We start from the raw sequence: 27,619 nt of genomic DNA, 5'->3' as shown, positions 1-27,619 counted from the left end.
TAGGGGACATCAATATTAGAAATAGATCAATGAGAGGAGGACCTATTTCAAATATGTCAACTGTCAACCTTAATTAATAGTACAATATATACATATTTACCGTTGATAGAAACCATAATCATACAGTAAAAAAGTCATATCATTCTGATCAATCCTGTCTCTCTCTAGAAAGCCATCAATTTATCAGTCATAACAATATCCCCATCACACAGGATGGTGGAAAGGGTGACAGGGACGTCTGCTGCGCGCAGTAATTTATAAGTGAATACCTAATTCTATTTTGTTTTTCGCATTTAGGCACATAAATGTTCACTCTATGTGTGGATGAGAAGTGTATGGCGGCTGTATGAGTGAAGACAAACATACATGCAAAGCAATCTTATATACACTGTAAGCTTACGCATGGGAGTCTATAGATATGGCTGCAGGTGCCCTAATACATATACATGTAATACACTTGGCGTATGGAGAACCAGCGTGGAATGGCTCATAGCAGTTTGATGGTAATCTGTGGAGGAACTGCGTGGTGCTTGTTGTTGGTGATGGTGATAGTGGTAGTAACTGCAGTAGCAGCAGTAGTAGTAGTAGTATGAGGAGGAGGAAGAGCACTGCAGTTTTGGTGGTGAATTTTGTATGCCAAAAGAAGAACAGTTTAGTTTCTGGTGGAGAAATTCATATACAAAAGAAAGAGAAGTTAGTATAAGAAAAGGGGACCACTTAGTTTTTGGTGGAACAGAATGCCAACAAGCGAGTTTAGACTTTGTTGATCAGTTTACTGGGGAGGATGACTAAGATTATGGTGGAAAACTTGCTATTCCAAGGACAGAAGACTAAGGTTTTGGTGGAGAATAAGATTAAAACTGGGAGCGTGATTGGGAAGGACAATTTCTGAATCACTTGACCAAGACCCACTGTGCCTGATTTTTATACAACATATGTGACAGGGAGAGATCACAGACTTTGTCCCATTTTCTCTCTCCTACCATTTATCAATCTTCAGCAGTCTGCCTGGACCGCTGCCTCGCCCAGTCCCGTAACACATACATTCTGGGTGGAGAGGCTCATTTCCCAGTCCTCCTTCGTCTCAAAGAAAAAATCGAAGTCTCGTTACCAAGACACGAAGGCTGGAACAACACAGAAAGGTATTGGAAAATGTGAGCTGGAAGAGGAAGGAGTGAAATGAAAGTGAATGGTAGACGGGGGAAATGGATGTGGCTTTAGGAGAGGAAAGGAAAAGGGAGTTGTAGGACAATGGTGAAGATAATGTAGTTAAAATGAAATCAAGGAACTGGAAAGGACTCAAAGTAAGTTACCTCTATAGGACGCCGAACATGGGAGGAAAGTTTACTAGAAAATGAGGGAAAAAGCGTAAGAGGAATAAAATTAAGACGTAAGGATAGTGAAGAGATGCAGAAGAAGCCAGTGCTAGAAGAGACATTTCAGTCTGAAATATAGGAGTGTCATGTAGCTAATTAGCATTTTAAACTGAAGAAAAAAGATCATTAAGAACACAGGGAATTCCGGTGACGTCAAGGACTTAAATTTTAAAGGTACATTAGAACGGCAGTTTGACAGAAAATATTCGCTGAGAAAAAAAGTGAAAGTTGGAGTAAGCAAAAATGTATCTAATAACACATAGGAAAATTATGATAAATAGATGTTTAGATATATGCTGAAAGAGTTGCGGGACCGACAGAAAAGCAATACTGTATGATGAAACGCAAAGAACATTTGGTGAAAGACGTTTAACTCCTGCAATACAGTGCTGTTATTATTATGTTCTTGACATCTGCAGACGTCTCCAGGTAGTTAAGGAGATATTTTTCCAAATATGAGGAATTAGACGAATCAGATACAACTCCATACAAATCTTCATTATGGGGCATCCATCTTAACGGAGTAAAAGATTTGGTTCTGAGAATAAACAGGAAAAAATAACTGGTACGAAATAGATAAGAACGTAGAACTGAGTGAGAAAATGGAAATACTTGTCAGATTAAAAATAAATCAGGATAATAAGAGGATTGTACGAGCAAATAGCAAGATGAAGAGAACGGGAGGGAAAGAATATATTGTTCAAGACTCAGGGAGGGAAAAGAAAGTAAGAAAGAGAATGAAAGGATGGAAAGAGAAGAAAAATGGAGGAAAGGAAGAGTAGGAAAACTTGGAAGGGAGGTACAGTAGATAAATGAGCTCAGTAAGGAAAAAGAAAATAAAAGGATAGAACATAAGGAATGGAAAAAAGAAAAAAAAAACAAGAAGAAAGTGGATGGACATGACTACAAACCAGGAGAAAACGTAAAATGTAATCAAAGGAATGGAAAGAGGAGAAAGATCGAAAAGAAGGAGAAAACAGGAAAGGGGAAAAAAGGGAAAAGAAAGAATGGGGAAGGAAAGGAGGGGAAGAAACAGGTGTAAAGGCAGGGAAGAATGGGAAAGGTTGGGATAAATGGAAAGGGGGTTGAGGGGAGAAAAAGGAAGAGAAAGAGCGAGAAGATGAAAGAAAAAAGAATGGATAAGAGGAAAGAAAGGGAATGGGAGAGGGAAAGAAAAGAAGCAAAAGAGAGGAAACGGGAGAGAAAGTAAAATGCTGTAAAATAAGATAAATAAAAACAAAAATGGAAAAGAGGGAGAAGCTCCTAGAGAGGGAGAGGGAGACTGGGGGGGGGGAGGGAAAGGAGACATATTTTAGTGTGGAACAGGGATATTTGTTACACTCTCGTACAGTGAACTCCTATACCGCCAGAGAGATCTGATGCCCAACTTAATGAGATTCCATATAGTAAAACACAAGTGCTCGTGGGCCCTTCGGGCCCCTTACACTTGCTCCTGCCGAGGGCTCTCGCGCAGCTATAATAAATTTTAGTTATAGCTGTGGGCAAAAAATTCTACGGAGATCCTATGCCGGGGGCCGGGAGCGGAGTTTTTTTTTTTTTTCAAAATGTGATCGCTCATTAAACAGAGTAAAGGTTTTTCAATCATGATGGGACCAAGTTTTTTCACATCAGCGAATTTTTTACGATTTTTGTGCCAATTTTGGTGCGATTTCAATGTGTAGTTTCGGTTGCCCAAAACACACACACACACACACACACACACACACACACGGCTAGTGCTATAGTATATTAGTTTTCGCTGTGAACCACATAGTCACTGTTTAACGATTATATTTAAGGGGAAAAATTAAGGAAATTCTACAGTCATGAAAAATGCAAAGAAACGTCAAGGTTAACTTTTCTTTTTCCTTTTTTCTCTTTTTTTCTTACTTCTTTTTTTCCTTGGTATTCAATTTCAAGCTAACTACTGCAAGAGAGAGAGAACAAAAATCTCTCTTCAATTCTTACTACCAGCAAAGAAATGAAACAAATATGAAGTTTCACATTTCGTCTTTAAGTTAAGCATTCTATAACGACGACAAAATAAGAAATATTTATGCATTTACCCAACAATTTCTGTTTCTAATACAGGAAAAAATGTCTGTACACCTCCTACTTTTTTTTTTTTTTTTCTTAAGGAATATACATTTCCTTTCCTATACGCGCTGCCTGCAAACAGCGTCAGGTGGAGGGCCCTTCGCTGACCTTTCCGAGGCTGAGGGGACTGTTGGAGGGCAGTCTGTATAAGGACTTGGCGGCACTCCTTGCTGTGCCAACACAAATTCAACCTGTCAGTTTATGAACTCCATGGCGTCTCAGGGTCGTTTTCTTGTTGACAAGGATTTTCTGCAAAGTCTCTTCGTCAGTGATTTATTTTCAGTATTGCACTTTCTTACGTTTTTGTATATTCCCTGTGTAGTTTTTTAATACTAAAGCGATGTAAATATAATACGAGAGAATAATTGCGTGGAGTGTGTGTACTCAGTTGCTAAGGAAAAGGTGCTCCGCAGTCGTGTGTGTGTGTGTGTGTGTATATATATATATATATATATATATATATATATATATATATATATATATATATATATATATATATATATATATATATATAAAATCATCTTGAATAAGGTCCTTGTTCTCGCTGACACAGTCACAACCCTTACACCCTACCCAACTATCCTTTCACTCTTGACCATATCCACCTTGTACCTCCACTGACACCTCTACCTTCCTTCCTCCTCATCTCTTAACGCGTTTTCTCTTCCAGCATCTCTCTCCTCACTACCAATACTCTCCCTTTCTTGCTGCCTGCTCTTTCCTTTCTACACCATACTCTCTTCCTACACTCTCTTTAATTACACCCTGCTTCCCCCTCTCGCGCCTGCGCTTCCCCCCCCCCCTCTACCTATACCTTCCCTTCTCTTTCCCTTCACCCTTCTCATGCAGTCTTCTGCCTCTACTCTTTTCTCGCTTGTAATCTTTCTTGCTTTTTTATATACCAATTTTACCCATACCTTTCCTTTTCTTAACCCTTAACTTTACCTTCCTTTCACTCTCTCTCTTTCACTCTTCCTTCCCCTCTTCACATACCATTTTTCCCTTTTCTCTTCTTTTATACTCCCTTCATCATACCTTCCTTTGAAACTCTACTGATATTCCTCCCCCTCTCCAGGTAACATTTTCCGTTACCTCTCTCTTTCTTTTTCCCTTCCTTCCCTTCTTGCCTACTTTTATATTCCTCTTCTTTTCCACATTTTTGACTACACTCTCCGTCCACTCTCTTCTCGCTATCCATCCCCTCCCTGCCCAGGTCATGCCAGAGGGTCACCGTGTACAAGCGTCCTCCCACACTTCACCACCCACTCTGTTTACCAAGCTCACCAGGTTCATGTCTCAGGCTCGTCGTAAAGGTAGGAATCTCGCAGTCAAATAATGATTCTGAGTTAAGGTATCCTTATGGATCCTCTTCGACGAAATGACTACATTCCTTCAACTTATAAGAGCATGCAAATCTAAGGAAAATACCCGTAGCACTATTAACCCAAGAAAACATTATACCCATTTCATTGACCAAAAAAAAAAAAAAAAAATCTTTGTATAGTGAATAAAAATATCCTTTGCATATCAAAACTCCATTCAGCCTGAGGACGTATTTTGTAGTCTTCTTCTGGGTAGCGTTTTATATTAAGATCTGTGAGGTTATGGGATTAATTGAAATAACTTTATTATGAGCAGCGAATTATTAGCCTCTCCTTGCCACACTAACTTCACCAAAAACTAAACTGCCCTGCACTGATATCCCAATGTTTCCACCAAAACTAAACTGCCTCTCTATGACATACTAAGGTCGTTACTGAATTTAAATCGCCCTTCGTTGACATAAGTTTTCCGCTAAAAAGTGAACTGACCCTCTTGGAGTATGACAGTAAATAATTTTGTAGAGTACTTGTAATTCATTATGACATGCAGTAACTACAGAAATAACCGTGAATAATGTAACAGACACAAAAATAAAAATCTACTAAGAACAATTAACTTCAACAATGGACATGAAATCAAAACTGATACATTAGGTGGGAACAGTAAACTCTCAGTGCACTAGTTTCTAGTTTCAGTAGTATACTCTTTTCACTTTAGACTGGATATTTAAAACTGGCATATCTTCTGCAGTGCCGAGCTGTGTCGAAAGATTAATACAAGAACACAACATTAGTCACGACGAAGTGCTATAGATAGAATATAAAATAGTAGTATTGTCGTATTCTACCATGAAACAATGGGAAGTAGGCTGCAAAGGCCGAAATTCTCCTCGAGGTTAAAGTGAAAGAAATGTAGTCCCTCTCAAGTCACCTTCTTTGCTGCCTTCTGCCACTTCACAAGGCCCTCTATTCTGCCCCTAACGACTATGTTCCCCTAAATGTAGAGGCCGGTCGTTGGGCAGCAAATTAGGATTTTGGATCATGAAGAGGAAACAATGCGAGGACGGTAACATACTGAATAAGGGTGACGGTCTTACCTCTCGGCGTAACTGCTGAAAAGTCTGAGCATAAGCCAAAAGTCTGTCTACCTTGAGATAATGAAGAAGGAGTGTACTTTAATGCTTAAGCTAAAAGTAGCAATATTAGTAGCTCTGTTATTTCTTATCACTAGTAGTCTACGTATTTGGATGTATGCTTTGGGTTGCTTCTATATTAATTTTTTTTTTTTTTTAATTGATGCGAAGATGCACTTGACAGGTTGGTGATGATTGGCTGAATGCAACGTGTCTCAATAACATTTACTAACCCAAATTACACCCTCAGATATATGTTGTCAATTAATAATGCTAACGAGTAGAGAGGTTATGAAGAAATGTTGCTTTCAGCCAATCATCACCAACCTGTCCAGTGCATCTTCGCCTCGATAAAAAGAGAGCTGCACTGTGTCACATTACTTTAGGAATGTATTTGTTTTCATAACAAAAATCTTTAAAAGGGTAGTTCTTGTGTTTTTCTTCAGTTCTTAAAACTGATGTATGTAGTGGTAGTACAGTTATCGATTACTACAGTCTTGTCTGTTAGGGGAAAAAAAACTCATCCTATTCTGTGCATCGAATATGTCTTTGGTACACAATGTTTTAGTATACCAAGATATAATTCCTCTGTGAAGTCATGCTTAACCCATAATGCTTCAGTTGCTCCTTACCATTACCAGTACCCCAATACCATCCCGGCTACCACCACTGCAGTATCTCTTAAACTATTTTTCTCCACTACCAACATCCCAGCAGCACCCATTCCCCCAGCTCCCTTACTTGTATATCTTGTCAACTATTCACCGTTACCACCGGCACCCCATATTTCTTTAATTATCATTCACACTATGTTCTGCTGTTTCCTCCTTTATTGCCCTCTCATGTTTGCAGGTATCCGATGCTAGGCTACTCGGTGTAGACGAGCGTTACCAGTTGCTCATCCCTGAATGCCATTATGTTAGCAACAAATACTAAACACTGATCGCATTTATACCCGTATGGGATTCGTTTGACTGGATTACGATAATTCATAAGATCACCAGACATCTATCTGTTGGCTATGTGGCTACCAACCAGCGTATTAAATGGTTTCCTGGATTATAGTAAACCATTCAACTTGTCACTTAGTGTAGAATCTAACACACTGATATCTCTTTAGCCATACATCTGCATTTCCAGCACAGTGCTTCCACTCACTGTCAGTTGTAGTGAAGCCATACAGTCACCAATCCTTTCTTTCTCGTTGGTAGGTGGGAGCGCCCATCATCTTCTCACTTGATGTACGGAAGTGCTGCCTGCGTCTTCCATCATGCCTATCCTTCTTTATTGTGTGTCTGCCATCCTATCTTCCTGTTTCTCCCATCCTTCCTTTCACTATATACTGTATTACTCGTCTTTCCACCTCACGTGGCTCTACACTGAGTGACAAGATCGTTTCCTTTAACTCAGGAAACCATTTGTAACGCTGGATGGAAACCATGTGGCCAATCAACAAGGTGACTGGAGCCTATTGTGCCTCTGCTAACTGGGTGGAGACGCAGATGCGGGGTCCACAAAGGAATACTGCGATGGTGATGGTGTGGTCACGTGGAGCAAAAGAGGAGTTAGAGATTGATTAGGATAATGTATGAGAGAGAGAGAGAGAGAGAGAGACAGACAGAGACAGACAGACAGACAGACAGACAGACAGACAGACAGAGGTGGAGGGATAAGGTGCGAGAGGGAGGAGTAAGGTAGTGATAGAGGGTGAGGTGTCATGAAAATAGGGTCGATTCTGAGTAGGGATGAAAATTGCTGTATGGTCGTGCTCGAAAAGACCAAAGTCTATGTGGTTTTTGTATCTGAGTAACTAAGTCTCTCTGTCTCTCTCTCTGTCTCTCTGTCTCTCTCTCTCTCTCTCTCTCTCTCTCTCTCTCTCTCTCTCTCTCTCTCTCCATACCTCACCGTCGCTCCCACACCGTACCTGAATCAACACTTGGATAATTGGCCTTAATGACTATCATATGCCCACCTCTCCCTCTTCTTCTTATAGTATTGTACCTTTGTTTATATCTGATTCGAGTTTCCTTCTACTTACTGTACTACCTTATCCTATTTCAATCCCAGGGCTTACTTTCTTACTATATTCTCCCTGTCAATAAACGGTTTTGTTCAGCATAGGAGAGACCCTCAGAACTGGAGAGATTTGATATATAATTCATTAATCTCATTACGAAAGACCTTTCTTTAGATGTTAAAAAATCGTTTGAAAATACCAGGAATATAATAATAAATTCGTTATTAAGCTGAAATAGTAATGGGAATGTATAATAACTTATCAAGAAGGTTTTTCTGAAATTCATTTAGATCTTACATCCACTCAGAGAAGACTACATTCAAGTTTTTATTGTCGATTATCAAGTCCTACCTCACCCCGTCTGTGGTAGGAATAATGGTCAGAATATACAGTATGATGTACGACTGAGATAACTGAATGAGGCGCGTATCATTGAGGAGTAATTGGTTCCCGGTGGTGAGCACTTTTGCTGACAGTTACATCGATCCAATTATCTGTGAAACAATAATGAGATTCCTACATACTATTCTTATAAGTTTGATGGACTTCGAAGATCGTGCTATTGGGCTTTTATCAAGTGGATGTGAGGAGTAGACTGTAGCACCAGTCGAGCAGGGCAGTACCCCCGAGGTGGATGGAAAGCGATGACAGGGAATGCTGGAGCTCCCGTTTCATCAGCCCGCAGGACTAGTTCCTGACCATCCCCCTTTGCTGAACATTTTCAGTGTCTCAGTTACACAGAGAGTAGGCCAGCATGCTCTCCAGTACATATTTCTCTAACTATCTACACCAAACTACATGCACAATACACACTACACTTCCTATTCAAAATTCATCAAAAATGGCGTCTCATCACCAAGCCTCGGAGTCCCCAGGGGGGGGGGGACCATAAATGCCCCCACCATCTGCCCCTCTCCCGGTGACGACTCGAGGTGCCTGGAACCACTGTCTGACTCTATTCTTCTTCATTTCTGCAACATTCGCGGCCTTTCCTCTAACTTTCGCTCTGTTGAGCACCACCTCTCCTCCTCTAAACCTCACCTTCTTTTTCTAACTGAGACTCAGCTGACTGAGGCAACTGACAGCAAACCCTTTTCTGTATCCTCCTACTTTCTTTATACTCGTTTCAAAGCCAAAGGTGGCTGTTGTGTATATATACGCAACGACTTATCTTGCTCTCGTGTTCCTGAACTTGATTCTTCTGAATTCTCTGCACTCTAGCTTCGGCTTTCCTGTCATTCTCTGACTAAATATATCTGTGCTGTTTACTTATCCCCTAATTCCACTGACTATCAAAAATTCTTCGACTATCTTACTTCTACGATGGAACACATTCTATCCATTTCTCCTTCCTCTGAAATCTCCATTCTAGGAGATTTCAATGTTCACCACCACCTTTGGCTCTCCTCTCCTTTCACTGATCCACCTGGTGAACAAGCCTACATCTTTTCTATCCTTAATGACCTAGAGCAGCTTGTACAGCACCCTACCCGTATCCCTGACTGCCTTGGAGAGAGCTCCAACATACTTGACCTCTTCCTCACAACTAATCCTTCTGCATACTCTGTTAATCTTTTCTCTCCGTTGGGCTCCTCCGATCACAACCTTATTACCTTAACCTCTCCTATCACTCCGGTACGGCCTGTGGACCCTCCAGGGAAACGTCGTCTGTGGCATTTTGGAGCCTCGGACTGGGAGGCCCTCAGGCAGTACTTCTTTGATTTTCCCTGGAATGATTATTGCTTCCATGGCCGCGAGCCATCTGAGTGTGCCTTGCGCATTACGGAGGTTATTCTCTTGGGCATGGAAGAATACATTCCTTTCTCATATCCTTTGACTAACACAAGAAAGCCTTGGTTTAATCACGCTTGTTCTAATGCTGTCCGCAACAAGGAGAGGGCCTACAAAAGGTACCGGAGCCAACTCACCCCTGAATCACATCATCTTTACATTTCTGCTCGGAATCGTGCTAAGTCTGTTCTTCGCTCTACTAAAAATAATTTCATCCGTACTAAATGCTCTCAACTCTCCAACTCGAATTCTTCCCGCTCCTTCTGGCACCTTGCCAAAAATCTTTCTAATAACTTTACCTCATGATCCTTCCATCCTCTTTTCTACTCTGATGGTTCTGTTGCTATTTCTTCTACTGATAAAGCAGATCTCTTCGCACAGACTTTCTCCTCCAATTCCACCTTAAATGATTCCGGTGCTGTTCCTCCATCACTTCCCCCCCTCTGACTTCCTCATGGCTGACATTAAAATTTCTTCAGCTGATGTATTTTCTGCCATCACTGGCCTCAGTACTAACAAGGCATACGGGCCTGATGGGGTCCCTCCTGTTGTTTTCAAGAACTGTGCTTCTGTGCTTACACCCTGCCTAGGCAAACTCTTTTGCCTTTGTCTGTCAACTTGTACCTTTCCTTCTTGCTGGAAGTTTGCTCTCATTCAGCCAGTCCTAAAGAAGGGTGACCACTCCCAACCCTCCAACTATCGTCCAATTGCTTTAACGTCCTGTATTTCAAAAGTTTTCGAGTCAATTCTCAATAGAAAAATTTTAAGGCATCTTTCCTATCACAACCTTCTTTCCGATCGTCAGTACGGGTTCCGTCAGGGACGCTCCACTGGCGATCTCTCACCTACCTTTCAGACTCCTGGTCATCCTCCTTCCGGGACTTTGGCGAAAGCTTTGCCATTGCACTTGACATCTCAAAGGCTTTCGATCGAGTCTGGCATAAATCTTTAATTTCCAAACTGCCCTCCTACGGTTTCTATCCTTTTATCTGTGCCTTCATCGCTAGCTTCCTTTCTGGTCGTTCTATAGCCGCTGTTGTAGACAGCCATCGTTCTTCTCCTAGATCTATCAACAGTGGTGTTCCTCAGGGCTCTGTCCTATCACCAACTCTCTTCCTTTTATTCATCAATGATATAAGCTGTACATCTAACCCTATCCACTCATACGCTGATGACTCCACCCTTCACCTTTCCATTCGGTTCTCGCAACGCCCATCTCAACAGTTACTTCAACAAACAAGGGATGAGGCTATGGCACACCTAATGTCTGACTTGGCTCGTATCTCTGGGGTAAAAATAATATGGTTGTTTTTAATGCATCTAAGACTCAGTTCTTACACCTATCAACCCGACAAAATCTTCCACAGGTATACCCACTAATGTTTCATAATATTCAGCTTAATCCTGCATCATCCTTGAACATGCTTGGGGTTTCATTTACTCGGGACTTATCTTGGAAAGATCATATTACATCTCTTGTAAAATCTGCTTCCAAGAGATTGGGTGTGCTAAGCTGACTCCGCTGTTTCTTTACCCCTGCACAATTGTTGACTCTATACTGGGGTTTTATCCGCCCCTGTGTGGAGTACAACTCTCATGTGTGCGGAGGCTCCCCACATACAGCTCTTCTCAATAGGGTGGAGTCAAAGGCTTTTCATCTCATTAACTCTCCTCCTCTTACTGACTCCCTTCAACCTCTGTCTCTTCGCCGCACTGTTGCATCTTTATCTCTTTTCTATCGCTACTTTAATGGTCACTGCTCCTCTGAACTGTCTGCTTGCTTTCCTTCACCTCTAAGACGGGCGCGTAGCACCCGTCTGGCAACAAACTCTCATCCCTTTTCTGTCCAACTCTCTAATGCAAGAGTTAACCGTTACTCCCAGTCTTTCATTTATGCAACAGGTCAACTCTGGAACTGTCTCCCTCTGTCTGTATTTCCTGCTGCCTATGATCTCCAGTCTTTCAAACGCAGTGTGTCCAGGCATCTCAAAATGATCGGATCTTGAATTTGGCTCTCTATTGTATTTTGTTTTTCTCTTGGAGGGAGATGTTACTGCGGGCTCATGGCCTTTGGTTCTTTCTTCCTCGCATAAAAAAAAAAAAGTAATTGCTCAGTATTTCTTATTCATGGTAAGGAGGGGGATCGAAGTTAGTGTCTGCAACATTACATCATAGCGAGAAGAAAGCAAGAAGAAATAAACGGCGAAAAAGCCACACACACAAAAAAAAATCAGATATTAACCAAGAAAGGCAGTTATCCTACCTCTTTAACACCTGAGAACTTTATCAATAACGTCGTTAGTGAAAGTGATTTTTTTTTTTTTTTTTTTTTTTGTGATGGAGCGGAACACACTGAAATTGAAGAAGACTGCATGGACTATGAGAAAACACCAAATTATATTGCTCTACTGAAAACCTAGCTATGCCAGAGAAGCGAAAGAATGAGGGAAGGTTACAATACAAGGAATGGTTAGCGCTTACAGTTAATATTGTACTCTCAAACTACAGTTTTTTACTATACCATACTCGAAAAGCTCCAATTGCCCAACCTTTGGTAGACAGTAGCTTCTGGAATGGTGGTGGCAATGATGATGATGATGATGATAGCGGTGGAGGCAATGGGATGTGTGTGTGTTTGGATGAGAAGCTTCTGGAATGGTGGTGGCAATGATGATGATGATGATGATAGCGGTGGAGGCAATGGAATGTGTGTGTGTTTGGGTGAGAGAGTAGAGGGGATGAACACACTTGGCCACTCCACCTCCTTTGGGAACGGTGGGGAAAGGTGGTTGAAATATCGAGAGAAAAACAGGGGCAAAGGACAGATACTGTAGATAAATAGATACACAAGCAGACAGGTAGACAGATAGAAAGATAGAGTGACTGATTGGCTGATACAAGCAGATAGATAACTAAAAATGAGAGAGAGAGAGAGAGAGAGAGAGAGAGAGGGGGGGAGAGAGAGAGAGAGAGAGAGAGAGAGAGAGAGAGAGAGAGAGAGAGAGAGAGAGAGAGAGAGATTTTTTACAGAGAGAAAGGTCGGACAGTATTATACTGTATACTCATATATATATCAATCAATCAATCAATCATTTCCTGTGGCACCCTCGGGGATGCATAGGGCCTCGATGAACTCACACCACCACATCCTATCTTGTGCTAACTCCTCAAGATCTCCCCAACACTCATCTCCAGCTTCCCGTCTCATTGTCCTCACCCACGTCTCTTTTGGCCTTCCTCTATCTCCCCTACCAGGTGCCACCCACCCTAGTGTACCTCGTACTATTCCCTGTCTCCTATACACATGTCCTAGCCACTTCCATCGTGAGAATCTAACATATTCATCGATCGGCTGCACTCCCGTTATTTCTCTAATTCTACTATTTGGTAACCTTTCCCACCACTTAACTCCTAATATTCTTCTAAGTGCTTTATTTTCAAACACCAAGAATTTATTTTCCATAGTCACTGTGCTGTACCAAGACTCGTGTCCATAAATTAAGATACTCCTAACCATTACCTTATAAAGTTTGATTTTTGTATGCACAGAGAAATTGTTATTATTCCAAATATTTTTAAGCATTCCCATTGCCTGATTAGCCTTCTTTAACCTTTCCTCGAATTCAAAGTTCAAAGAACCATCCTTGGCTAAATAAGTACCTAAATATTTAAACCTATCAACTTGCTTTACAACCATACCTCCAATTACACATTCCTGCGCATTTTCCATATTCATATTGATTATTTCAGTTTTTCCACAATTAATAACCAAACCCACCTTGCGACCTTCACTCACCAAACAGTCCAACACTCTCTGCATCTCTTCTGGCCCATCACAAATCAAAACTATATCATCTGCATAATCTAAATCCAAAAGTTTCCTGTTCTCTCCCCAAAGTATACCTGCACCGGTTTCTGTTCCAACACGTTTGTCTTGAGTGTAGCCTATACACTGTATATACACTGTATATGGCTAGTGAGGGAGTGATCGCCCTCTACCTACACAGATCAAAAGCCCTCGGGAGCAGGGGGGTGGTTGCTTTCTCTGGCAGAGGAACTCCTTGAGAGTGAAATGGCTGGGAAGCATGCCGGCACGTGACTGGCTACAGCATAGCTGGGTCTTTCGGGTGTGGGCAATCAGGCAAGTTAGCTGCCTACTGCGACTGCAACACATTGGCGAGGTGTTCAGGAAGTTAGCCAAAGAAACCTTGATGGACTCTGAAAGAACAATAATGGCCCCCAGTCCCGTGCAGCCCTTAAATGGGCAGGGGGTGCTAAGAATCACACGGTTGCCTCAATTACAATCTAATTCCTTTGTCAATGCAAAAAATACAATTAAAATTGGTAACTGGAATGTGAGAACGCTAAATCATGACGGTAAAATCGATGAGTTAGTGAAGGTTTTCAAAATTACGGACTTGATATTTGTGCTCTGACAGAAACTAGATTAACTGGAGTCGATAAGTTGGATTTGGAGGATGGTATACGTTTATTGATATCTGGCCGACAGGACGGAATGCATTATCAGGGAGTAGGATTGTTGCTGGGTTGTAAAGCAAATAAGACTTTATGTGAGTGGGATCCTATAGATGAGCGATTGCTATCGCATACGGTTTAAATCAAATCATGGCAACATCAGTCTGTTTGTGTGTTATGCACCTACTAATGATGCACTCGATGAAAGGAAAGACACATTTTATGAAAAGTTGCAAGAAGGAGTAGGAAGGGTACCCTAGACATGATGTTTTGATCTGCGTTGGAGACTTTAATGCAGTAATGGGCTGTTCAAATGAGGGATTTGAGGCATGTATGGGTAAGATGGGAGTTGGTAGTAGGATGAGTGAAAACGGAGTGAGGTTTGGAAGCTTCTGTCTAGCAAATGACTTAGTCATCGGGGGCACACTCTTTCAGCATTGCAATATACACAGACAACTTGGGTGTGCCGTGTGGAAAATATAAAAATCAGATTGATCACATCGCTATCAGTAGGAGGCACAGAAGTTCTCTGCTAGATGTTCATGTTAAACGGGGAGCGGATATTGGTAGTGACCATCAACTCAGCATTGCAAAAATAAGGTTTAAACTTAAAAATCAGAAGAAGGAAAAAATCTGGTGTTGGTAGATACGATATTGTTAAGCTTAGAAGAGAAGGAGAAGAAAGGAGGAATTCAGATTAGAATGCAGAAATAGGTTTTTGGTGTTGGAAACGTTGGAAGAGGGGGAGAGAAGTGTAGATGAGATGTGGGAGGATGTGAACAAAGTTTTGCATGAGACTGCTGAATGTACGATTGGAAGGAGACATAGATTCCAGGAGAAAGAAATGGATATCAGAGGAAACGTGGGATATGATAAAAAAAGAGAGGTGAGGCTAAATTGAGGAGTGAGATGCAATGCGTTGATGAACGAGAGATTGAATTAGCAAGAGCTGCGTACTGGAGTTTGAATTCAGAAGTAAGAAGGTTAGCTAGGAGAGATAAAAGAAGATGTGTGGATGAAAAGGTTGCAGAGACTGAAATCCTAATAAACAAAAATGATGGACAGAGTCAAAGAATAGCATATGAATCGATTAGAGAACTGAGTGGTAATGCAGGTAAACGCAAGGAAATACCAATTAGAGACAGGGAAGGAAATTTATTGACCAAAGATGGAGATATTAAAAATAGATGGAAAGAGCATTTTGAGACAGTTCTTAATAGACCAATACCACCAGAAGAGGATATACCGTCTGCTCAGGAAGATTTAAATATAGAAACAGGAGAGTTGAGGCTTGCAGAAGTGGAGAAAGCAGTAAAACAGTTAAAGAATAATAAGGCACCAGGAGGATGGTTTATTTCCGGAAATGTTTAAAGTGGAGGGGATAGATTAATAATGATCTTGACCAAGCTATTCAATAAGATATGGGTGACGGGGTTACTACCATCAGTTTGGAAGAATGGTGTAATTGTTAAAGTTCCGAAGAAAGGAGACCTGAGTGAATGTGGTAAGGGGAGGGGAATCTCTGTGTCACCGATAGCTTTGAAAGTTTTCAGTAGAGTGTTGTTAAATAGGTTGGAGCCGGTGGTTGAGGGTATTCTGAGGGATGAACAGGCTGGTTTTAGAAAGGGACGTGGTTGCAATGATCAGATCTTTATAGTTAGGCATTTGATGCAGCAAGTTAATGAAATGAGAGTACCGTTAAGTCTTTGTTTTGTTGATTTTGAAAAGGCTTTTGATAGTGTTTCGAGAGAGTCTATGGGGAAGATCATATATATATATATATATATATATATATATATATATATATATATATATATATACCGTAAGTGAGACAAGGATGGATGAATGAGCCAAGCAGAGAAAGAAGGGTGAATGAGGAAGGAAAGGGAATGAAAGGGAGAGTTAGAAAGAAAGTCAGGGAGAGTGGTTGCGACAGGGTAGGACCACCATAACGTGGGTATAGAATATTGTCCCACCCTACCGTCAGTCATCTGAACCCCGCAACTGGACAGCAGTGCCTCAGTTTACAGTATCTTACACTCATTTCTGAGCAATCTTTTTTCTCGTCATCCTTCTAATCTTATCAAACTCCTCTTTTTCCTGTTCCTAACTCCTTCTTCCTCATTCCTCTCTCCTGTTCCTTCTTAGCTTCCTTCATATTTTAATTTCGTTGTTTGCATTTCATTTCTTCAGTGCTAAATATTTTTCAAAACACTTCCCTCTAGCTCACTTTTTACTTATTTCGAAAGTTGCCTTATACAGTATTCTGCTCATCCTCCTCTTCCTTGCCCCTCTTCCTCCATTTTCTTATCCTTTTCTCACTTCCTTCTTTCTCCTTCTTCTCTTTCTTGACATTTTCTTTTTTCGTTTGCACACTCCTTCTCTGGGAAATTTCGCCTATCTTGTTCTCCTCCTCCTCCTCCTCCTCCTCCTTCTTTTCCTCATCCGTTTCCTCCTGCACGTCTCTAATTGTTTATATTTGCCATCCACGTCGCTAGATATTTCTAGAAACGAAAGATTCACATCCACAGTTGGGAAAAAAAAAAATAATTACTGGAGACAAAAACAGTTTCTACCCTACTTGAAACCTCTTCGGGTATAATATGAAAGGAATATAACGCGGTACAAGAGTGAAGAGAGAAAATCCTTTTTTTTTTTTTTTTTCTTAAGTGCAACTCTGAGTATAAGCTTGACAGCCTGTTTCCTCAGTCCCAGCAGTTTCACACTAATACTTACCGTCCATACTGGACACATGCCAGGTCTGTGTCCTCATTCCGGACGGGTGCAATGGTATGTTTTTATGACATGTCGGTGGGTCTTGTGGAAGATCAGTTACGTCTCTTTTAACGAACTTCAAATGATCAAAGTGTTCTCTGCCCTGGCCTGGGATCGAACTCCCGTCACTTCAAACAACAGACGACCTATCTAACCACTCGGCCACCATCCCAGTCTCCGTTAGCCGTTTTTCTTCGGCGGTGCTCTTTAAAGCTGACCAAGATCATCTATTAGCTTTTGTTGAAGGAGTTAATCTTCGTGCCATTGTTGCTACTACTCCTCTCCTTCAATTGTTTCTGCGCTGTTTATCTTCTCTTTGTCTTCATGTTCACTTCTCCTACACTGCCCTTTTGTCCTTATTTTAATCCCTTCAGTATGAAGGTGATCTAGTGGGTTAAGGCTCTCCAGCTGGATGTGGTCCATCAGGGTTTCAATCCAAGGGACACAGACATATTGCTCACTTAATGCCACTCTTGGATTTGTGACTGGTCACTCTTGCCTTAATTTTCTGAACTGAGTAGCCCAGCCCCGGGCCTTTACGCTATTGATTGGGCAATAATGGTGATGAAGTAACCAATAATATGCTCATCAAAACCAACACAATATTTAACGCACACAGCCTGTGAATCTGGTGACGCATTTTAAGCATCTGCCACCCCTGGACGATTTTATGCAGCCTAGGGAAAAAAACTTTATTAGTGAAAGGGTTATTGAGGACTAAGGATAACCCCAGCAGTTCGGAAAGTCCCTAGAAAGTTGAACAAAATCGTCAGATTATATTCCATCATTCCAACATCCAATCCTATGCCGCCCCATGAAGAGCGTAGGAGCTCGGGGCTAGGCAAGTTGATCCTGACATTTAAGAGGAGAGTGATCAGCCTCACTCATCCCTGAGTGGCATCACGTGAGCAATAAACCCCAACCATCCCTTGGATATAAACCTGCACAGGCTCAATCCGATTGGAGCGCCTTAATTACCCACTAAACCATTAGTTGCCATAATTTGGTTATATGGTTACCACCCAGCGTGGTAAATGGTTTCCTGGTGCACAGGAAACCATTTGGCTTGTTACTCAGTGTAGAGTCACCCATAGGCAGAACGAAGAGGAAAGAATGAAGGAAAGAAAGACAGAAGAGGGAGTGTAAAGTCATTCGTAGACAGAAGGAAGAGGAAAGAATGAAGAAAAGAAAGACAAATGGGGAATGAAGGGAGAGTGGAAAGGGCAGGCACCCAAAGCAGCACTACGTCGAGTGAATGGATGGTGAGCGCCCCCACCTACCACGAAGCAAAAATAAAATCAGAAATACATCATCGATTTGAAAAAGTAAAATACCGCCCCTGACACAGCAGCGCAAGTACTCTCCTCATGCACCTCATTATCGCAAACCAGGAAAGTGTTCAACATTTTCTCAACAAATGGTCTCTGGGAGCACCCTACTGAAACTACCAGAGTTATACAGACCTCTAAATCATGAGTTACAACAACAACAATAATGATAACTACGACAAAATATTTATCATACCTGTGGCATGTAGGTGCGACGGAGTTGGTGCCTCGACAAAAGGTAAAGGAAAAATATTGCCAATCGTCTTCGAGGTGTAGGCAAGGTTATAGTATCCTTGATTGCGTTCCATAAATGATAAACCTCCGGTCACCTCTTAGGGATCGGGCCTATGTGCATGGCTAGAGTCACTCCGACTGGGACATGCACTCTAACCACTCAACCACCAAAAGGATCTCCAACTATTCCTCTCGCTGTTCAGTAACGACCTGTCCTCCCACAACACATCACCTTTCCTCATATACTTGTAGAAGTAAAGTGTTACAGCTGTACGTGAGATGCTGGGTCATGACTTAACCTTCAATCATTATGCCCTCCAAGCTGTCGATGTCGCCCTAGTGTATCTTTACCTCCGCCAAGGGGGTTATGTGTTACCCCGCGTTTGTTTGTTTGTAGGTTTGTTTGTCTGTTTGTCTGTCTGTTAGCACGATAGCTCAAAAAACATGAATGGATTTTGATGAAATTCTGTGGAAGGGTGGGTCATGAGCCTATGGAAAAATGATTAAATTTTGGCCAGGATCCGGATTAGGGTCCGGAGGATCTCGCACAATATCTCCAAAAGTTCTCCATGAATTTCAATGAAATTTTGTGGAAAGATGGGCCATGCCCCCCCCCCCAAAAAAAAAGGCGGTTTCGGATCCGGATCCTTTTTAATGGCAATGGCATTGGCGGAGGTATGCGCTCTCTGAGAGATTTCTAGTTAGTTATTTTTTTCCTGCACTCACTCCAACACCTACGCCCCTCCCTCACAAATTGAAAAATAAAAAAAATGGTTTTCGGATATGCAATCCTTCCCCTGCAAATGGACGACAGTCATAGAAACTGCTTGAAGTACGTTTGTAGATGCCTCAAGCTATTTTTTTTTTTTTCACACCGGTCGCTAAAAGCAGGAAACACCCGTCACCCTAGATACCCGAAAGAAAAAGTAATATGGGGTTGGAATCTTAGAGGAGAGAATATGCTGCATGAAACTTTCACACTGGTCTTTTTTCGTAAATTTTACAGAAATCAACTTACATATTAATTCGGATAGTCTTTTTTTTTTTTTTTTTTTTTTATTACTTCCTAACAGTTCAGAGTTAGAAGAACAATGCATCCGATTCAGGGCATAGCGCAAGCAAACAAACTCGTTCACAACGGCCAGTAATTGGGAACGTCTTTCCTAAGCTGACAATGCCTAGTATTATTCAGACTGTTGTTGTTGTTGTTGTTGATGTTGTTGTTGTTGCTGTTGCCACAGACTCATCTCAACGTGAACCCAGCGTTGCCTTTTTGAAGGGAAATGAGGAACATTTGTATAATCAAGAAGTTCCATCATTTGGTTATATTGTCACCACCACGTGAAGACTTCCCTCCCCAGCACCATTTCAAGAAAAAAAAAAAAGAATGACAAAAGCAATAACACCACGACCTTTATTTACTCTTTACAATTTTCCTTCCTTCCGAGTGGCTAACATCGTGAGAGCGCCTAGCTTCCTAGTCCTGCCTTGTCAGCATCAGGTCAGCGCCTGGTCAGCATGGAGCGGTGAAGGTAAACGAATTAGTTGAGTCAGTACAATATGCGGACTCGTTGTGGCGCCCATAACCGGGATCCAAGCCTATAAATACACCCTCACACCCATCTATCTGATAGCTGAATCCTTAATGAAGCCAGCTATCACTAATAAGTCAGACGTACACACTTCAAAAAAATAAAATGGCAGTCCAAGTTTGATGGCAGAATTTATCTCATCTCGTCTTTCTTTATATAAATACGCTAAGTTGTTATTGTTTATGTAAATGATGCTTATTAATGGTGCTTGAGACGGACGCCTTCAAACGGTGGTACCGTTATAACCGGTCGGCTCTTCTGTATGGTTATATAAACGTCCCGAAGTTTCCTCCCAATCCTTGAGCGGAAGATGATGGATTGCAGATGGGAAACGTCAGCTGGCAGTCTACTGAGTTCACGGTCTGATGAGCATTTGGCCACAACAACAGCAACAACAACAAAACCAATGATCTTAAAATAGATATAAAAGAAGCTCGCAAATGTTATCATTGTCCTTAGATTATTGTCATCAAGCTCCCATTAGCATCAGTGTCAACCCTTTCCAGGAGACGACACGTTTCTTTTTCCCTTTCGAATTTTCAGACGATTTTATTCACCCTGGGATAGACTATTATTACAGAAGGTGTTCGATATGGCCTGGATTATTATCTTCTTCCCACGGGAGCTCTCCCAAGTTGAGTAAAAACGTCTGAATAACAACAATAATAAATAAAAGTGAGGTCGCCGGGCAGCCGGAAGTAATGCATTCCAATGCCTTTCCATTCTCTTTGTCTTTCCCCTTACCTATGACCCCCAGGCTGTGAAATGTTATGTGGCCACGTATACTTAAATTAATGCATCTTAATTTTAGCATCCTTTTGATAGATATGTCAGTGGTGTTTCGGTCTTCGATTTCTGCTTTCTAATTAAAGAAAAATATACTCAGTTTCGTGATACCTCTCTTAAGCCTTAGAGGACCAGAAGGCGAGGCTACACTACTACAGTTCAGATCAGTTTGGGGTTGGACGCCATCCTTCGCTCCTGGAGGCGTTATATTTGAGAGGAAAACTTTAAACCATTTGTAGGATTCGCACCACAGCTCAGTCTGGAGACTCTACCACCAGGGAAGATCAGATTACTCACTAGTACACTCACAGATAAATGCGGCTGCATCAAGCTCACATTCTGAGCTATGACGTCAGCTACATCCCTACCTTGTCTAAAATTACAGACAAATAAACATTTGCAGCCAGACCCACGCTCACAATCATAACATCTTAAAGTTCAGAGACAGTAACAGGCCAAAGAAAATGAAGAGAAGTTTTAATACATTCAAGAAATATACAACACATGAAAAATAAGTGAGGTGTAAGATGAAAAATATACCACTAATGAAGAGGCACTGCTAAGCCTCCTATGTAGGACTGCCCATAAAGTTAATTTATAGCTATATTTAGTTCATTTTTATTTCCACTTGGAAACAATTTTCTGGTGATCTTCATCATACTGTAGTCATTGTTCAACAAGTGTACTTTGTTTTTCCAGATACTTTTGTGTTAAGCAACTTTATCACCCTCTGTGAGTAATCACCACCATCAACACATTTACAGCAGTAGAGGTAATCAGTCGCAACAACCATCTTCACCACCACCTGTACCACCTGTAACAAAAACAATCACAGTTACAACAGAAACCACCAGCAACAACCACAATCGGTAATTATCACAACCATTCACAATCAAATAACAGCCGCATCGAACAACACACTAATCCCCCCCTCCCCCTCAAAAAAATATAAATCTTGTCTCACACCCACGACAGAACCAAAAAGATGTCCACCATCTCTCTCCTTTCCTTGCAGTTTCTTGCCCTCATCCTTACTGCACCTCACTCACAGCCACCACCATAACCACTGACAATAATAATAAAACTGAAACGCCGAGAACTCGGACCCCAAGCTGTCGACGCATCCCATGCATCGCTCGGTGTGCCTCCAACAAGCCTTGAGCACGGATTCGCCGTATAACGTTCATGACATTGCTGACTTACTCAGTTCATAATCCCTGCATACTTTATCATTGACAAACGTTTGGTCGAAATCCGTCCAGAGGTTCAGGAGATACCGGGCCAACAAGGATGAAATAAGTCGACCCCATATGATCCTGATCTTTTGCCCTTGACCCAATGACCCAATCAATTTATCGTCTCCTCTTACTGCATCACTGGCAAAAGTTTGTGGAAATCTGCCAGTGGATTCTGGAGTTGTCGCGCTCACAAGAGTGTTACGGACGCACTGACCCACGTCCGCACGAACAGACAGACCAATTACTTAATGCCTCCTCCACCATAGGTGGGCAGAGGCATAACCAGTCAGTGAGTCACATCGGCTGCTATCTTTTACACCAACACTACAATCACTACCACAATCACTTTCAGCAACAATCATTCAAAATAGAGAAACAAAAGCATTCAGGAACTGAATGTTAATCGGCCTTTAAAATATGTTGTTGGCTGAGGTACAAGCTACCTATCAACCAGATTTGAAGAAAATTCGCAAAACTACTGAATGCAGTCACTGCATTTCACAAAAAACAATCCATATTAAAAAATATATGGCGGCTGGAATTCGATTGTCTTTCATTAGATCCTCACCAAACGTATTAGGCTTCTGTACATCAATATAATTGTTATTTCCTGAAAGTCTGGCGAGAATTTGTCCACAAGTTAAGATATGTTGGCAACAGATACATACGCACTAACAGCCACACAGAACACACATAGGCACACACAGAGACACACACAGACAGAAACTGTATACTTCGCTTTATCTAAAGGCAGGCAATGATAAACTAAGAGTACCACCAAAGCATCAACAGCACAGTCACAACCACCACTAGTCACAGCAACACTACAATTCCATCATTGCAGTCAGACACAACAGCACAATCTCAACAATAAGAGGCAAAACAGTCACCAATACAATCACAGTAACGTCACCATCCCTCAAAAACGTGATCATTCATTAACTCATAATAAATCCAAAACAGCATACTGCCATCTCTCTTCTCCTTGCAGCTTCTTGACCTCATCCTCATAACAACTCACTCAAAACCACCGCCACAGCGACCGATTAGAACCGCTATACCAACCATAATAACTTACACCAACCCAGAGCCATTAACTACCACAGTCAATCATAAAAACAATCACTATACTTAGTCACAACAATCACAACCAGTCACTACCACAGCCAGTCAACACAAACGTCACTTTCATATCAATAACCACCACACCCAACACCACAATCAGTCACATCTACTCACACCATCACCACAATTAATCACAACAACTTGCAGCACAATCAAAACATCAGGCCACCATCCAAAAAACATGCCCTGTTCCCCATCCACGGCAAACCTAAAGGTGTCTCGGCATCTGTTCTCGTGGCAGCATCTCGCCCTCCATCCATTTACAACTCATTAAGCTGTGGGCAACGCCTGACAACCGGTAAGAGGCCAGGTAACCGACCCTTCGCCCACCTCGTGCAGAGGCATTTCGTCAGGCTGGGTGTAGCAGGGCAGCCATGTATGCTCACTCCTGATGCATTTTTTCAGGTGAGGTGTAGCAGGGCAATCCTGTATGCCCACTCCTGAGGCATTTTGTCAGGCGGGGTGTAACAGGACAGTCTTGTATGACCTTTCCTGAGGAATTTTGCCAGGCGAGGTGAGAGGCTGTGTCGGGCATCAAAGTTAAGTGAAACAGAGCATCATACCATCTGTTCTGTCTTCACAGTAGGCTGGTTGGTCTGCATCATAATTTAGCTTTAACTCCTTCACCTCACACCCACTACAAAATATTTTCCCAAGGAAAAGTACATTTTCTTGGTAAGAGCAACAGTTACTGAAAAATATGTGTTTTTATAGTGGTTCAAAGGAAGGTTTAGAAACAAGGAGGAATACACTTATGCCCTTTCTACTATCTTATTTTCTGAGCAATCATGATGATGATGATAATCATAACTATTTTCATCCACATAGGATGGAGAGATGTAAATCTAAGCACTTTTATATCGTTTGTGGCATTAGTCAATAGAGAGAATTTTTTACGTAAAATCAGACTCCCTTCCCTAATGCTGTATAGGGGCTAACACACAGGGGTCGGCAACCTACGGCCCGAGCGCCAGACCCGGCCTGTAAACCCAGTCCGACCTGCCCGCCAGTATGCTTCACAAATTCACAAAAATTCTCCCGTTTATCACTTAGTAAATGAAAAACCAGTAAGTCTTACTTGCTGTTAATCACTATGGCAAACACTAGTTTGAGTGATTCGCACTTGATTGGAAAACTGCACCTCGCTTCCTCCAGCCTCAAGCCTAATACTGAAAAACAACATAAAAAAAAATCACATTGACTCGCATTACCTGCAGGATGGCAGTATGTCTACTCTGAAATATCAAAGTAATTAGGAAAAACTGTGAATATATATTTCTATTATACATGGTGATAATTGTTTTAATGAAACCTATTTTTGTTTCTAATGCATTATCTTCATAAAAAATTGTTCAGCATAATGTTTAGGAAAAAACTGAGTACTTGTACTACACATGATATTTGTTTCAGTGGAAGTTGTTTCTTTTCTAAAACATTAATTTTATAAAAATTGTATTCAGTATAATTTTAGGAAATATACTTTGAATAAATGTTATTCTTATTAACGTGAATTTATATATATTCAAATTCATACTCATATTATTATTATTATTATTATTATTATTATTATTATTAATAGTAGTAGTAGTATCATTCTTAGTGTTATAATTATAATTATAATCATAATTATTATTATTATTATTATTATTATTGGAGGAGATGAGTGTAGTCATTAACATGTTTAAAACATCTGGCCCGCCAGCTGGGTAAAAGAGCAGTTCCGGTCCCCAGGCCATCAAAGGTTGCCGACCCTTGGGCTACGAGATCTTTTGCACGATTGTGACAGCTGCCTTCTTTGTTAGCTGCCTCTTAACACACTCAAGGAATAGGTGGGCAGTACTGTGTATTACTTATCCCGAGGTGTAGGGGATGTGTAAATGAACGTTTCTACTTCATTTATCTGCAGTGAAAATGACAGTTGAGCAAAATGTTAAATCATGATTTTATAAAGAATTTTACGTCGATTTTACTGTGCTTCTATGCTCGATAATGTATACTTTTTCATATTTTTACTTTGATTTCATTACACACACACACACACACACACACACACACACACACACACACACACACACACGGTCACTAAGTGAATAGAAATAAAGGAATAAAGACGAATGGATACACGTACATTCCTGTGCTCAACTTTAGTGCAGTCAGAGTTAAATCCATTTGCAAACATCATTATTCTCTCTGGTATGCATAATTGGCAAGAAAATCAGCCAGAATAAGACATTCTACGTGACTAGAATATCAAGTCCCCAATTTTCTACCACTGAAAGACTCGAGAAAAAAGGGTCTGCCCAAAGGTCTCATCGTTGGCCCTTGGATCGAGTAAAACTGTTTGAGTTTGCTTTGCACAGCGCATTTCTTCTAACCTGACAAAAATCACAAACCCCCCTGAGGTTAGTTGATCGCAAAGTGCAGTCAGATCTGAGGGTCGATTTAACTGGTAGCCTAGAAGGCTTTGCTACTTCATAAGTAAAATTCCACACAAGCACATTTTATTACTGAAGCTGTGGTAATGGTCCACTTGTATCAGGTGAACAAAAGCCAACTGTAGAGATGCTCTGTGCCTGAAGAACTACATGGATGATTGAACTGGAGAAGTACATGAAGGAGGATGACCTGAAAGGTGACCTTGAGAAAATCAGAGATGGAGGAAGAGGAAGAAGCAGGCAGTGAACAGTTTAGCCAGAAGAGATACGAGTTTTTACATGGATTGGATGGAAGAGGCTGACAGCCAATAGGCCACACCGGAAAAAATAGAGAGAGAGAGAGAGAGAGAGGGGGGGGGGCTTTTACACATGGGCTTTTCATGAATTTGATGATATTGTTAATGATGATATTAATACTGATGATAATAATGATGATGATGATGATGATGACGTGCGCATCAGCTGTTTGTTTCTTTATCCTGGTAACATCGCAGTTAATCTATACCACCCTACAAGGTAGCATCATGTAAGTAATATTACATTTTTCTCATACTTTTTTTCTTCCATAACATACAACTTCTTTGCATGATTTTCTGACAAGCATACGTTACATGGCAAATTCGGCTGCTCATCTCTAGCATTCTCAAGACACAGCCCATTATAACTACGACTTTGCATTTTGTATTCATTGTTCATATAATATGTGTATATAGGCTGGTCGTGTGGTGTGGATACGGCTGTACCTGCTGATGCAATTTTGGCTACGTCTTAGAATTTTCGTGTCAACTATGTAATCACTGGCCATAAAAACAGACAATATAAAGCATGACACGGGTTATGGGACGAGGACATTTATGCTGGGTACACACAGGTAATGATGGCTGAGCCGTTCCCGCAACACTACAGAATGGCAATACCTAATATTTAACCCGTGCTGGGTTCGGCCTATTTCATGAAGAAACCCATTTATCTATATGCCTCTCTATCATCCAGTGCTTTTCAGGCCCATCAGAAGCGTAAGACTAGGTTGATCATTCTTGTCACAGAGGTGTGAAGGTAAGTAACCTGATCTCATCGGAGGGTTCTGAGTTGCATAATGTGAGCACTAACTTCAACCATCCCTCGGATGGAAGCCCTTACTGATCCCATCCTACTTGGGTGTCAAAGCCCACTAGCCCACCAGGCATCCACATGGTTATAGGCTATGATTACCATCCAACGTAGTCAATGGTTTCCTGGACTACAGGCAACCATTTGGCTTACCACTTAGTGTATAGTACCTGGAAGTTGCCCAATATCGAGCAAATAGATGGTTGGCGTCCCCAACAGCTGATGGGGAAAAATAATAGATAAAAGAACACCTAACATTACCAACATTTAACTCGTTTACAGTCGGGACAACTATCGCAGCTCACGTCAGGCCAAATTATTCATCTTAAAATGAAACATAGGAGGAGGCTATATAAATCCTACAGTTCGAATAGTTTTTCGTAACCCGAATGTAATAGTCTGCCTGCAGCAGAAACATTGCGAGAAGTCATCATATTGAATGGGTTAATAACTGAATAGGCTCAGGTAAACAAGAGCACACCTAATTTGTGTATGTTACTCGAAACACAGAACCTAAGAAGCTTGTAATTTCAGAGCTACTTCATTTTGTTTTCGGGAAGGATGAGAGCTAAAACCCTAACCGTTATGTGGAGATCATCACAATAAAAGGGACGGCTTTAGAAGTAATGGCCGGAAATATCAGTCAACGATTCGTTCTGGGTAAACTAAGCTGTGTGGACCACCCTGGGGTGAGGTGAGTTTGCCTTTACCGTGATCAAGGCGGTAACACGTTGCATCCAATATCACACCTGAACTACGGCTAAATGTCCTTACTCCGATGACT

Source organism: Coenobita brevimanus, chromosome 13 (assembly GCF_032717465.1).
Source record: "Coenobita brevimanus isolate Jiangsu-jjx chromosome 13, ASM3271746v2, whole genome shotgun sequence".
Classification (NCBI taxonomy): Eukaryota; Metazoa; Arthropoda; class Malacostraca; order Decapoda; family Coenobitidae; genus Coenobita; species Coenobita brevimanus.
Note: the sequence above shows the minus strand (reverse complement) of the source record.